Here is a 14601-nt window from a genome sequence, read left to right as displayed (position 1 = left end):
CGTTGTAATGGCAAACAATGAGCGCCCTGCGGACTATGTAGACCGCGTCCGTGCACTGGTACATCGAGCAGGCTTTCGAGATTCTTCGCCACAATTCCTAACTACTATTTATGAGGGATTGTCAGCCCAGCTGCAGTGGCAGACAGATGTCCGGGAGTGCACGACGGTGGAGCAGCTGACTCGGGTGTTGAATCGTTATTTTGATGCCTTAGATGATGTGACCCATCGCCAGAAAACAATGGGTAGTCTACCCGGACAGGAGGCGACACCCAAGAGGGAAAGAAAGGCAGCGGCAGAAAAGGCTGATGACCAGACTGACAAGGACAGGTCAGAGATTGTCAAAGAGGGTTCAACAAACCAGAAGCCAAGCCAAGCGACAAGCCAGAAGGAGAAACGGAGTTGCTTCCGGTGCGGTGAGGTGTGGCATCTCATAAACCGCTGTCCACAACCGCCTAGCCCGCGTGACAGCGAACCTCTCCCGGAACAGCGAGTGACGTGTGTGTTGGTGTCTCAAGAGGAACGCACCACGCAAGCTTTCCAGAGGACGGGCGTGGGGGACCCGGAAGAAGGGAGCTCCCAACTCAACGTGTGCGACCTCACCTGTGAGGTGTCAACATCTGTGAACGAACTGTCTGGACTTTATTTGGACACTATAGACATTAACACAAGACCGGACAGGTTGCCCATGAACGACCTACACCACCGGCAAGTGATAGAACTGACGGTTGGGGAGAAAGTGGCACGTGCTCTGCTGGACAGTGGATCAGATGCGAACCTCGTGTCCTCACAGTTTTTGCGGAATGCCAGTTGAAAGGTCAATAGCATTGGACGGGCAATGCAACGAGGGGCAGCATTGGACGACTCGAACTATACCAACATGACAACAGTAACCTGACTACTATTGATGGACTAGACATCGAGGTCACATGGAGGGATCAAACAGAGTGGATTCCCTTCCAGGTGGTACCGGTACAAGCTACAGATTTTGTACTGGGAGCGTCATTTTTGGTAAGCCACCGTCTGTTGACGGACCAGCGGGATCAAGTGACGTCGTTTGCTCAGACGGATGATATGATGTACGTCAACAACCTCGTAGGTGATAGCGTTGCATCAAAATGGGTGGACAGATTCCCAAGTGTATTTTCGGACAGGATTAGGAAGACGGGAGATCCTAGAGACCAGTGCAAGTTGCACATGTCCGAAGGCCCGCCGATACGCATCTAGCGCAGAAACAATGTCAGAAGCTCGGGACCCTCTGGTATCAGTCGATAGAAAACGATGGTGGTAGTCATAAACGTCTGATGGCCTCAGAAGTACGAATACGCGAAGTCCTTCGCGAATGCCGTGATGCTGAAACCGCGGGACACGGCGGTATCAAACGCACGTACCACCGGGTATCTGAAGAATTCGCCTGGCCTGGATTACGAGGCATGGTGAGAGATTATGTGACATCCTGTGCAGTATGCCAGACAACAAAAGCAACAAACACCAAGCCTGCTGACGCAATCGCTATCCGAGAACCTCATGGGCCGAACTATCGACTAAGTGTGGACCTCATGGGACCATACCCGTTGACACCGGGAAGAAAAATATGTATTTTCACGATTCAGGACACTTTCACGAAGTTTTTGTGGGCTATCGCATTGTTAGAAGCTACTGTGGAAAAGGTTGTGGAACGACTAAGTTTCTTTTCTACGAGATAGGGGCTCCAAGGATCATTATCACAGACAACGGCCCACAGTTTCGGGCAAATAAATTTGGAGAGCTCCTAGAGCTATGGGGAATAGACCTTCAGCATTCCCCTGCATACTGCCCACACTGCAATCCCGTGGAGCGAGCAAACCGCAACGTGAAGTCATATTTGATGGCGTACCTAGAAGAAAAGCACAGACTGGTACACGAAGTTGCCGGCACTCTGTTACGCTATCAACACCTCGCTGAACGAGTCAGTCGGGTATACAGCCATGGAACTTCAGTACGGAATGCGCGTCGGAACGCCCTTGGCCTCACGGTTACAAAGTGAAGATACTTAAGATGTGCCAGCTGTTGAGGAACAACTTCAGCACTTCCGACCCCTTTGGAAAAGGGCGAGTGAGAATCAGAATCAAGCAAGTACTCGCGAAAAGAAGAACTATGACAAATCACGACAGGAGGTAACCTACGAACCTGGGGAATTAGTCTGGATACAGACGATGACTCTGTCAGATGCTAGAGAGGGCATTGGTGAAAAGTTTGCACCAAGGTGGAGAGGACTTGCCCCGGTCGTTGAACAACGTGGACACAACCTCTATGAAGTGGCTAAACGTGATGGCAAGCAGTCAGTTCAACATATCAGCCGGCTAAACAGCCGCTGCGAACAGCAGAGGTTGAAGAGGAAGTTGGACATTCTTTGTAGCGGTGAGCGGTCACCGTTTAGGGGTGGGTGCCTGTAAGGGCGCTTTTCCTGCACAGAACGATGGGGCGCCAGCGAGGCGGCGGAGAGAAAGACCTGAGAAAGAGACTGGGGAAAGAGGGAGAGACAAGGTAAGATGGCGGCATGACATGTAACGTGTGTGTGTGACGGTTTTCGCGGCTTTTCTGTCTTTAAACAGTTTACAGGCGTTTATTCTATAATAATGTATTCCGGAGGTCAATAAATCCGTCCGGTGAGCGTTACAGCTTCGTGAGGAAAGAGAACGGAACAAGGAGCTTCGGAAGAAAGTACGTCACATGCAGGCAAAACTTGATGCATTAGAAGCAAGGTATGAAAGGCTTGAGGCCTTTTAATGAAAAGTTACAGAACCTCCTGGAGATCAGACTCAGTAAGTGTCAAGTACGCTGTTTTTGCAGCCAATTCTTCATACTTTTAGTTATTTTTAGAGGCGTGGTTCTGCAGCAGTGTGCAACGTGATTCATCCTACACCAGCAGCTCTCGCTTCAACGACAGCAGTATCAGCACTGTTACCAGAGTGGTGAACAGAGAGAGTACCTCGAAATTTCCAGTAAGGGCATAGAAGAGCTAACATGTTTTATCAGGGTGTCGAACCGGCAAACTGTGCCCAAACCGAAATTTTTATTACATTGTTGAACCCGAACATGCTTCAGTACAGTTTCAGATCAATTCACGTTGCGAATGCAGTGTGCCGAAAAGTACCGTCTATGTAAAATGCTGTTAATCTTATTAGGCTTCCTTTAAGCGTATCTGTCTGGCACTGTGCATATGAAAAAAGAGATTTGTGGGAACAGAAAGTAGCAAAACTACACCGCTTCATCAGCGTGTGGATGCTATTTGCAACTGTCCATCACTTTATCCTTCCACTCGCTAAAGGGAGTACCTGACAACTAAAAACGTCAATGCAGACAACAGCAGTGAGCGATTAGCCAGGCATTTCCTGATAAAAGCAGTTTCCTGGAACATATAAAATGGAAGCGTTTAACCGCTTCGATTTTTGGCGTGGCCGAACTGGAACGAAATGCAAGCAACCTGAACTGAACCCATATTTTTTTTGCGGTTCGACACCCTGGTGTTAGTGGCTCACAATTTGAGTGGCATCGGTGCCTGTGGTATTTATGCTTGACCATGTGCATCTCTCCGAGCACAGCCGGCTGGGTGGAAAGAACCCAAGGTACGCAAACTGTGCTGCTACCATTGCGCATAGCTAGGAGACAGACAATGTTCTGTTCCAGTTATCTATATTTGTTTTGTTATCCTTTTCAGCCCAGGCAGACAGATTTCCTTAGCGGTGACATTTGTTCCGACTGGAGTGGTGGACACATCGTCTGTGTCCTGCTCCCAGGTGAGATTGTAAAAACATGAGGTGATTGCACTGTGAAAGTCGTAATCACTGTCTCAGTTTCAGTCGCATCTGTGTGAGTTCCTTATGGTGCTTTTCCAAAGTTTATAGCATAATTGGCAGAATTTTCTGCTGGTGTTGTCACCTTTGCTTGTATGGCAGTATGTTGGCATTTTCAGAATGAAGACGCTGGTTTTGATGACTGCACAGAGGTGAATATACAATCACAAGTACCTGCCTCACAAGCTCGACAAGTTCCTGCGTCACAAGTTCCAGTTTGTTCTCAGGTGAGAGTGTAAAAGAATGAGATGCATGAGCTCTAAATATCATGTGCACCATGACCTTCCATTGTGCTTGTTTGAGCTTGTGGCAGTACTTCTACTAAGAAAATAGCATAAACTCATGCAAGCTTGTGGGAGAAATGCATTGTCATGGGAAGCCTGAGCTTGGGTAGAAAAAAGCTTTTGAGCTGGTGTTGCGTCTTGTTCGTTTCTTTCTTTTTTTTTCTGTCCAAGCTCAGGACTTCCACTAATATGATATAGTGGTATTCATGTTCAATGGTGAGAGCATGGTTTGCAGAACTTTGGAACACTGTTGTGGTGCCTTCCTTGCCCGTATTCGTTATGCACATGCTGTCCTTCTCAGCTCACGAAACCAGCTTCTGCTGCCAGCAATGACGGTGCATGGACCACAGCTGGTTCACAAGTTTCAACGAGTGCCCAGATAAACAAGTGCAGGACTTAAATGTGTCAGCTCTCACAAAATACGTCCTAGGGTACAACCATGTTTCCTCTGAACGAGTTGAGAGTCCATGCTCATTCATTGCATGTGCAACAAACTGCTGTTGGAGCCTTGCATATTTTGGGGGTCGCGCAACTTTCAAATTGTAATTGTAAGCACTCATTGTGACTGGGATCGTTGTAACTAGGCTGACAGTATTGTTCTTTTGGTCTTGTATTTATTCATAATATGTAACAAATGCTGCCCTGGGGGAGAAGGCATATTGCCCCGAGTGAGATATACCATAATTTCACTCGTATTAGCCGCGGCCTATGCGCGATTTTCTTTTCTCACGGGGGCTCTGCGGTTTATCTACCCCTGCGTGTTACCTGATAGCTCGTTTTCCCTGGCATTTTCTCCATACGGCGGTTTTAACAAAAGTGCTGACAGTGTCTCTGCCAGAGACACTGTCAGCACTTTTGTTAAAGCTGCTCCGGGGAAGGCACCAGGAAAGTCAGTCTACTTGCATGTGGACGCGTCCGTGTTCGTGCATTGGCAGGGCGGTGCCGTTCCAGAGACTCTCTGGAACGGCACCGCCCTGCCAATGCACGAACACGGACGCGTCCACATGCAAGTAGACTGACTTTCCTGGTGCCTTCCCCGGAGCAGCTTTAACAAAAGTGGTGACAGTGATTCATGTCTTCTGGAAGGCCACTGACCCGTCGATCCATGAACAAGGGCACAACCCGATCATGGTAGAACAATAGAACTGACCTCCTGTGTTGTACACCATGCCGACCCCGGAGTACGGACCGCAGGGTTTATGGCCTTCTATATGGTCTCCTTTTTCGCACAAATCAGTCGCGTTGTATTGCCCCGCGGCTTATCTGCCCGAAATTGTCAAAACATTCCTTAAAACGGGACCTGAGGCTTATCTGCGGTGCGTCTTATATGCGTGAGATTACGGGTGTCAGGCTACATGTGAAACTGCTGCCGTCGAGGCTTCGTGTTTTTCATTGCCACGGAGAAGTAAGGAGTCCAATCTCGCCTGGCACAGCTTAGAGAAACTGGTTCCTGATTCCTTGAACGTTTTGTGCCTGTGCAAGGCACTGCCAAAGCTTGTATCTTTGTGAGCTGGCCTACCAGACAACGCGAGCTACGGCTTGAGGAATTAGGGGTGTCACATTTGAGTGAAGTTTGGTGTCCTGACATCTCAGTGTTCATTGCTAACGGCCTTTAGTGATCTCTGCTAGCCACAAAGGTCAGTTTTTGCTCAAGGACAGTTTCGTAAGCGTCTGACACGGACCAAATCTCCATTATCGTGTCTGACAGTTGTCCTTTAGCGCGCTAGTCTGACAGCTATTAAAAATTGATAATTATTGTCAGGCTTTGAGTTGAGTAGAGGGCAATGTGCTACATTTTTGTCATCCCCTGCATTGAAACGCTACATGGTCCCTGATAATACCTATACTATTTTCAGCTTCCAGAAGTGGCCTCTACTGACTACAATGATTTAGGCGTTAAAGTCGTGGCAGCCTGCACAGCTGCATCACAGATTGTACCATCTTGTAGCCAGGTAAGAACAATGGACTGAGATGCACAAGCTCAAAAATGTCTGCCTTGACACAGGATTGCAGTACTGTCAAACTCCTGTACAACGAATGCCTTTATAACGGAAAGACATTATAACTAACGTTTTTCGCGGCCTAGTCAGGCGCCTGTAGGATCTGCAAAACATCAAAAGTGAAACACTTGAATTGAAGGTCATATTTTCCTGATTTTTTGCACAACAGCTATTTGCTAGCAAACACTCGTTTTTATCACTCTTATCATTTATGATTAGGTACTATACATTAAAGAAATAATGAAACTCCAGGGGGTCGATGGGGACATATGCCTGCCTGATGTGTCGTGAAATCGGCGTATTCTTTGTAGCTGCAGTAGCTGCTCCCGTGTATGGGAAGTGCTGAGAGTGCCGAACTATGCTGAAAGTGCTGTGGCAGAACTATTGAGAATGGGAGAATCAAGCGTCACTTTTGTCTAAACTGGCTTGACTTAACTGACAACTTGAGTCTATCTAAACTCCGTTACAACTTTGTCATTCCACTTGAATGGCTAATCGTGAAATTTGGTGTGTCTGCTCTTACTTCATTTGTGCAGTGTATCTGCTGCTGGTCAAGCCGTGCAATATTGAGGATGGAGGTGAAGCGCCTGAATACAATTGAAGTAGACCCGTAGTTTGCCCAGCCGTCGTGCCTGAGCAGTTATATCACTGATGGCGGGGTTAAAGGACATTCATATGTGGTCTATGTACCTGTGCCCGTAAATGCAATACACGGGTGCAAAAACTGGTGGTGGTGTAGCACTAATCTTGAGCTGCGTGTCTGCAAAAACTAAACACAGAATCAGTTACATGTTGGTGTCCTTTGATGCATGATACACGTGCATGCGAATGCTTAAGCACAACTAAGTGGTTTACTTATTTTTGCTTTCCTTTGCTTTGGTACACGCACCGCCTTGCAGATTATTTCTTGTGCATTTTGTCCTCTCCTGTGTGCACACACTTCTGTAGCATAATCTCACATGCATTATGCAGCCCAGAGGCTTACACTTCTGCCTGTCTCGTCCCTGTATTTCTGGCAGTTTCCTAGCCAGGTATAAGCAGCAACCCAAATTCTCCTCTTATGCCATTGTCACTTCTCACCTTAGGCTTCGACAAATAGCGCAAGTGACTTGCCGCTGCTGTCTGAAGTGGACGGACAGGTATGGACATACATGTCATATTGGTTATATATATACATCATCACAAAAGGCCAGAAACTTACATTCTGAAGCATCACTGGTCTTTAGTGGATTATATACAAGAATTTTGCTTAGTAGTCCTGTTTGTTGAATGCTGTGGTACTGACTATGGAAGTCCTGGTGGTAATTTTTTGGGACATGGAGGGCTTACGTCTCATGATACATCTCTTATGGAGTTTTGTTATCTTAAATTTTAGGTTCATCTTGGCAAATGAATTTTTGTTACCCATGACCAGTGGGAGTGGCTCCTAGCACGCAGAAGAGATTCGCTTTTCTGCAAAGAGGAAGTGAAAATACTTTGGCCAATTTCTGAACTGAGGAACGGAAGCATCACAAGAGCACCTTGTCGTCGTCTAAAGCAGAGTGGAGCACAGGGCCGAAAGGCGTTGACACCTGTGAAGCTTCAAGCTGTTGCAAGTATGACTGTTTTTCTTTCATGGCATATAGATCTGTTGAGTGTTCTCAGTGGTATTTCACAAATGGGCAGTTCCCTCCTGTATACGAGGCGTTCCTAGCCATATTGTCGTTCCTCAGACCCCTTTCATGGGTTGTCAAGACAGTAGTAACCCCCCCCCCCCCGATGCTTACTGACATATAGCTTAGTAATTTGGGGAGAAACAAACAGTATGATGTGCATTTATGTGTATGAACATGTAATTGTCAAAGGATACTGTGTTAATATTTGTTCATGACTTCCTGATTAGACTGTTTATTAATACCAGTAAATGTTGATAACTGCGGACGTTCACAAGTTTTTGCGTGAATATTTGGCATTAGAACTGATCAAGCGAGCTGAACTTGCCTGACACTAATTATAAAAGTGAAAAAGCTTGGACACGACGAAATAGTTCGAACATCATTGCTAAAGCTTCCTACAACAGTAAATGCGACACTTGCAACTGCCGCTTCGTCACCAGTCTCTGAATACGTGGAGGTGTGCACAAATAGGAGCTCTGGAAATCATTTTCCACATCCCCTTTTTTCGTACTTAACTGCAGTAGTGGAGACAATCCTGATTCACACAGATATGAAAGAGGTGCATGGGAAAACCTCGTTAATTCAAACTCGAGGGGACTACAGATTTTTCTTTGAATTATCACCTATGTAGCCTGTGTTCCAATGCAAAGTTCTGACCTGTAGTATATGTTGGCAAGCATGTTTTGGCACATACTAGTGCAGGGCAGTTCATGGCTCATGTTGCGCATTATAGGTGCCTAACGTCACTATGAACAGTGATAACACATATGTCGCAACGTAGTGTGCCTTGGTGCAGCTTCAACATAGGTTAAGTTGTAGGCAGTGCTGCTTGTCTGACTGATAACTTCGTACTTTACAGAAGCTTTTCAAGTGTACGTGAAGAGGACGTCAACAGATGTTGCAGAAGAAGACCGCCTCAAAAAATGAACAGGTTCATCGCAGAAATGTTGAATCGCTTCAATAAATAATTTGCAGGGAAGTGGTTTGTATTTTTTGTACATTGCATGTGCATGCATGTATCACCACAGTCACATTGCATGCTCTATTTCCAATACACACCGTGTAAAGGTAATATAGGAGATCTAGCTCCTATAACTCCTATAATAACTACACTTCCCATAACTCCTATAAAAACTTATAAATCCTACATTACCTACAATCACTTATAGGTCCTATATCCAATAACATCATATGTGTAGGACCTATATAGGTTTTTTTAGTAGGGAAACACTGCCAGATCGATAGTACCAAAAAGATGCATTTTATATAGCTATGTGTAGGATGCGGGTGTGAATAAATGGGGAAGGGAAGATAAGGAGTGAAAAAGAGTTAGTACGCATTTTGGGTCAACTTCAGAAGGAACTATACTGCCATTCGCCTGGAAAGCCTTCACAGAACCCACGAAAAATCACAGATAACACCGCTGGCAGTGGGACCTCGCCACTTCCCTGTTTATTGCATGATATTGGAGCTGGTGCATTGCAGCGAACTCATCGAGATATGCTGCTTGACCACCACAATTTTTTGGGGAAAGATCAGTGTGCTTCGAGGTGGCAGGGGGATGTCAAATACGAAATATTAGTTCCAAACTTTGAAGGGTTCCGCTGCTAAAGGGCTTCAAAGTTGGCGGAGGAAAACCATGCTCACTTTAGTAGCATGTGGCGACCGTCATAGCGCACAAACGCAGTTAGATGGGAGGGACATCGTCAAAGCTCTCTGCTTACGTATCCTTGAGTGTCATTGTTGCCTGAAAACAGCACTAAAATACCAATGGTTGACACTTCCTATACAAACGAAATCCTAGAGGTGAAGAAGATCAGATGTAGATTCCAATAAAAATTTTGTTGCTCTCACAAAAAAGTTATTGTTAGTAAAGTTCATCCCACAATTTTTAAGTGCAAATAAAGTACGTTCTTTAGGGTTTCGCAAATTATTTATTTTGCATCTAATAACATTACAGAGGAGTGCTTCATGTTTCCTGTCGCAGTTTCTTTTTGTCCATAGTAGTATGGGATGGACTCTCGTAGCCCACAACTGACAACTGACCTTAAACACGATTTAATTAGCAATTAGAGCAATTTGGGACCCACCACAGTAATTAGGATTATTCAGTGAGTCATCACACTAATTGGGGAGCATCTAACTCGTGTTCGGCCCAGTTGTGAGTTGTGGGCTACGAGAGTACATAAAAAAAAGAGAGAGAGATAGAGTGGATAGAAGGAGTTTAGTTGAAGGTCATCGACGCCATCTTGAAGAAAGCGGTCCGGAACGGCCGCTGACCATTGCTGGGCGACGGAGCACAGAGGCAGGTTGCAAAGCATCGCAGCTATGACCACCAGTTCTGGACATCCTGTGACGTCAGCTCTGACGTCTTCATGACATGTCTGGGCAGGTTAGGACCGCTCTGGACATGCGAGGAGAAAAACACCCGTAATACAGAGGAACGCAAACTGCTGTGAAGAAAGCAAGAGCAAATACGTTAACCATCAATAGCTAACAACAAAAATAATTAGTTGCACAACAAATGAGCCCGCCACAACAGCAGTCACGGGGAGCGCAGAAGGATCCCTGGTAGCACAAAAAGGTTGCGGAAACGTTGCCAGAATGTGCACAATGTAGTCGAAAAGCGTAGCACAGTAAAGCGTAGATCCGCAACTCCAATTGGATGGGCCAAAGAGAAGCAGTCAACGACGCTTAATCAACTTAACACCAGCGAACAGCAACCTCAACAATGCATTTTTTCTTGCATGTGGAGCTGATAGCAGATGCCCTATATAAGCGCTGCCGACAGGTATCCCTCTCGCGGCCTGCACTCATGGATAAAGTTACAATTAAGAGTTTGTCATCGTTATATGTGCGTTGCCTTCATCAAAATTAACTTTAGAACACTGGACCAATTAAATCCTAGAACAAAGTGTTCGTGAGGCAAAATGCATGTGCCTGGGTATCAACAGACTACTTTGCGATCACGATCGCCATCGACATTGTACATCGACTTCTTTTCCTCTCACTGGCGCGCACGACCAACAGCACGTTGAAACTTGCGTCAGGAACAAAGCACCGGAAAGATTCTTTGGAAATTTGATCTGTTACAAAGGTAAGATTTACATATATTCTCTACATGTGTGCGTGCTAAAGAACGAATGCGATGGCGGTGACATTTGCGCAGGAATTCTAGCAATGAAACGAAATAGGCGTGGGATTTGTGAAGTCGGCAGCAGGCAGAAGCGGCACCGTATAGCGGAACGCATGTGTTTGTACATTGAGGCAGCCCGAAATGACGAAGACACAACTACAACTTAAGAAACTAGAAGTGCATGGGACGACGTGGAATATGAGAATGTCGTAGAGAACGAGTCATGTAGGGGACTGATGCCGTCGCAGGTAGAATGTGAACACCAGCAAAGTGAAAATGACGCGGAAGATACGTATTCTTCTGCCAGCATTTGTAGCAGTGTGGATGTATCCCCTATTGAGGACAACACAGAATTGCGACCCCATGAAGAGGAAACTGTGCTTGCTGGTGACGAAGAACGTGGAAACAGTGCACCGCATGATGGATCAAACGCCTCCACATCCCAAGGACCGACGCAGAGGCATTCACAAAGTCTGACAAGTAAACTCAGGAGCTGGGCTCTGGCCACAAATACAAGCGCGTCGCATATGACGAAGCTGCTGAAAATTTTGATACCGTACCACCCTGATCTCCGTGGCGACGCGCAGACGTTGCTACAGACTGTACGAAAAGCAGAAGTCACTGAAATGTGCAACGTACTATTATTATTGTGGTGTCACCGCAAAGCTTTCGAGTCTGATTTTAACGGGCGTTTTGCCCGACCGCTGTAGGAGGATAACATTGTCAATTAACATTGATGGGCTTTCGATTTCAAAGAGCTCCAGGACTCAGTTCTGGCCCATACTTGTTTTGGTAAACGAGGCGATTTGAGACACCATTCATTGCAGCACTATATGTTGGGAACAGCAAGCCTGAGAATGTTGGGGACTATCTAAAGGACTTCGTGCACAAGTTGACTGAACTCACTACGAAAGGCATTGTTTGCAGCAATGTGAAGTACACTGTGTTCGTTCACGCCTTTGTTTGTGATGCACCTGCTAGGGCTTATGTTAAGTGCATTAAAGGACATAACGCTCTTTTCGGCTGCGAAAAGTGCACACAAAAAGGGGTGTATTCTAAGGAGCACAGAAAGGTAATCTTTCCTCGTGTAGACTGCCCTCTTCGTACAGATGAAACGTTAAGCCAAAATCAGGTAGACCACCATAAAGGCTTTTCTCCTTTGCTTGGTATGGAATATAGGCCTTGTCACAAAGTTCCCTGTGGAATATATGCATTTGGTTTGCTTGGGAGCAATGAAAAGGCTGCTTGTGAAGCACTGGGTGTGCACTAAACCTTCTTCATCCAAGCTTCCTGTGCAGTCTAGGATGGACATTTCTGAGAGGCTGAAATGTTTCTAGTCTCATACTCCTGGTGACATTAACCGAAACCCTCGTCACCTTTCTGAAGTGGACCACTGGAAGGATACTGAATTCCGGAGCAACCGGTTTTATTTTGGCCCTGTAGCCCTGAAAAGTCATAGGGAACGCCAGTTTTATTACCACTTTTTGATGCTGAGTGCTCCGGTGACCATTCTTGCCAGTCCACAGCTTTCTTGCACACATTGGCGTATTGCAGACACTCTCCTGAAGGACTTTGTTGGCACAGCTGGAAGACTGTATGGGGATGGAATTTTCGGATACACCATCCATGTCAGAGATGCGTTCAACAGATGCAAAGGCAGTGCAGATAAATGAGACAGAGCTCCTTCAGGTACACACAAGGGGTCCCACACAACCAGACTTCAGCGGTACACAGTACAGGGTGCTTGTAATGCAAGCCATGCGACTCTCCCTCGAGATTTCAGACTGTTGTGTACAGCTGAAGGATGGAAATGTTGTGCTGATCAGAAACATTCAGCATGAAAATGGAATAACCAGCATCTGTGGAAACTTCTTTACTTCACTGTGTGACCTCTACACGAGCGAGCTGCCATCATCAATGCTTGGCATATACAAGGCTGCACGACTTTCGTCAGTGTTCTCAGTGTGGGACATAGGACAGATTGAATACAAATGCATTTGCCTCCCATACAGCACTGACAGTTACCTAGTACTCCTTCTCCTGCATTTGCAAGTTCCCGAGTCCTTGTAATGCAGATGCTGCCATTTGCTGTTGTATATATTGTGTATATATTTTTCAATGCAGAGGATGGATTGACAGGTATGAATGCCATGTCTGCATAGTCTTCTTGTCCTGTACCGCACGAAGTCATATCCATTGTCAAATGTTAGAGACATTCAACAAATTATCTTTTATTTTGCAGGTCGCGTGAATGTATAGCATAGTTTATTTTACGGACATGAACGAAGTTGCTGTCGTTCCCACCAGATGGATAGCGAATGGGATGTCAGCCTGGCCACCATACAAAAGCACTGTGAAAATCACTAAGGCTGTTAGAGAGATGGAAAAGCCAGGCCACGACTGGGGCAGATTCCGTTGTAGGGTGCTGTCGTCGTCTGGTAAGTCTCTTTGTGGGGCCTAGTTTCAACGAAACCAGGTGCTTTGTTCAGTTATTGATATTATTTGTTAAATTAGTTTGTATTAATTATTTTGGTGCACGGTACTTTTGTGCAATGTCATCTGTATGTAGCCCAATCAGCATATGTCTTAGTTTCTGAAAGCTTCTGGAACGTCTCCACTACATATCATTGAATACTGCACCACTGATTTCCCATCACAACACGTATAGGTATGGTACCAGCTGTAACTTAGTCACTTTGGTATTCCTGATTGCATTCGGCTACTTGTGCCATTTCACAAAGACTGTTACGAAGTTGCAAAACACAAGGAGAAACGGGCAGAAGAGACATGTGATCTGACAACCGATGACGACTCCAGTGCAAAACGAAGAAGGAAAGTTCCCCGGCGTATTGTCTCGACTTCTGCGGAGGAGGATGACACAGAAGAGGTGACAATCCTGAGAAGCAGAGCGATAGAGGCCTCAACAGAAGCTCCAACGTTTGTCAGCCCGCCACCACCACGTCACACGCCACAACCACAGTTTGCATCGTGAGCCGCAGCACATCCACGTAAAACATTCCACACGAGAGGTGACACATGATTGTAAAGGTGTCATGCATACCTTCGTGACTGCCTGTAACAAAGTGATGTTTGCCATTTTAATACATGCTTGACCACATTATACGCTGTGAAAGAACGCTTAATAAATGTGATTATTTACTTCCCTAAAAACTGGTCCACTGCCATGCGGTCCTACAGTAGCATATAACTGAGTGGCATTTGTGGAGCTTGTTGATCTGCATAGCCTTTTCTTAAAGGGACTATGAAATTTCCCGAACCCCCATACTTTTTTTTTCGATGGAAACTGTTCTTCCCGCAGAGAAACTAATATGCCACAAATTTTTCCGGACGAAATCGCTCCACTCTGCGAGGAGCGCGCGCTGGAAATGTCTCTTCCGAATTCCTCCTCTCCCGCGCATATTTCCCTGCCGATGGTGTAACTGTACGGACCGCTCTTCGGTTCCCCGTTACGTCACCGGCGTTGCACAATGGCAAGTAATGCCGCGAGCTCGCGCTGTGGCTGCCGCCACTGCCGAAACCTGCCGATCGCGTGAAAGCTGCTGTCATGGAGATTTCCACTCCCGATGAACGTATACGCGGGATCCTACGGCGCATGCTCTTGGCGGGATTCCTCGGCTCGGCAACACGTCACGATGACGTGTTGCTGAGCCGGCCGTGGTCGCGTCAAGTTAC

Source organism: Ornithodoros turicata, chromosome 4, assembly GCF_037126465.1.
Source record: "Ornithodoros turicata isolate Travis chromosome 4, ASM3712646v1, whole genome shotgun sequence".
NCBI classification, from domain to species: Eukaryota; Metazoa; Arthropoda; class Arachnida; order Ixodida; family Argasidae; genus Ornithodoros; species Ornithodoros turicata.
The sequence above is the reverse complement of the archived record's forward strand: the minus strand, read 5'-3'. Positions refer to the sequence as shown.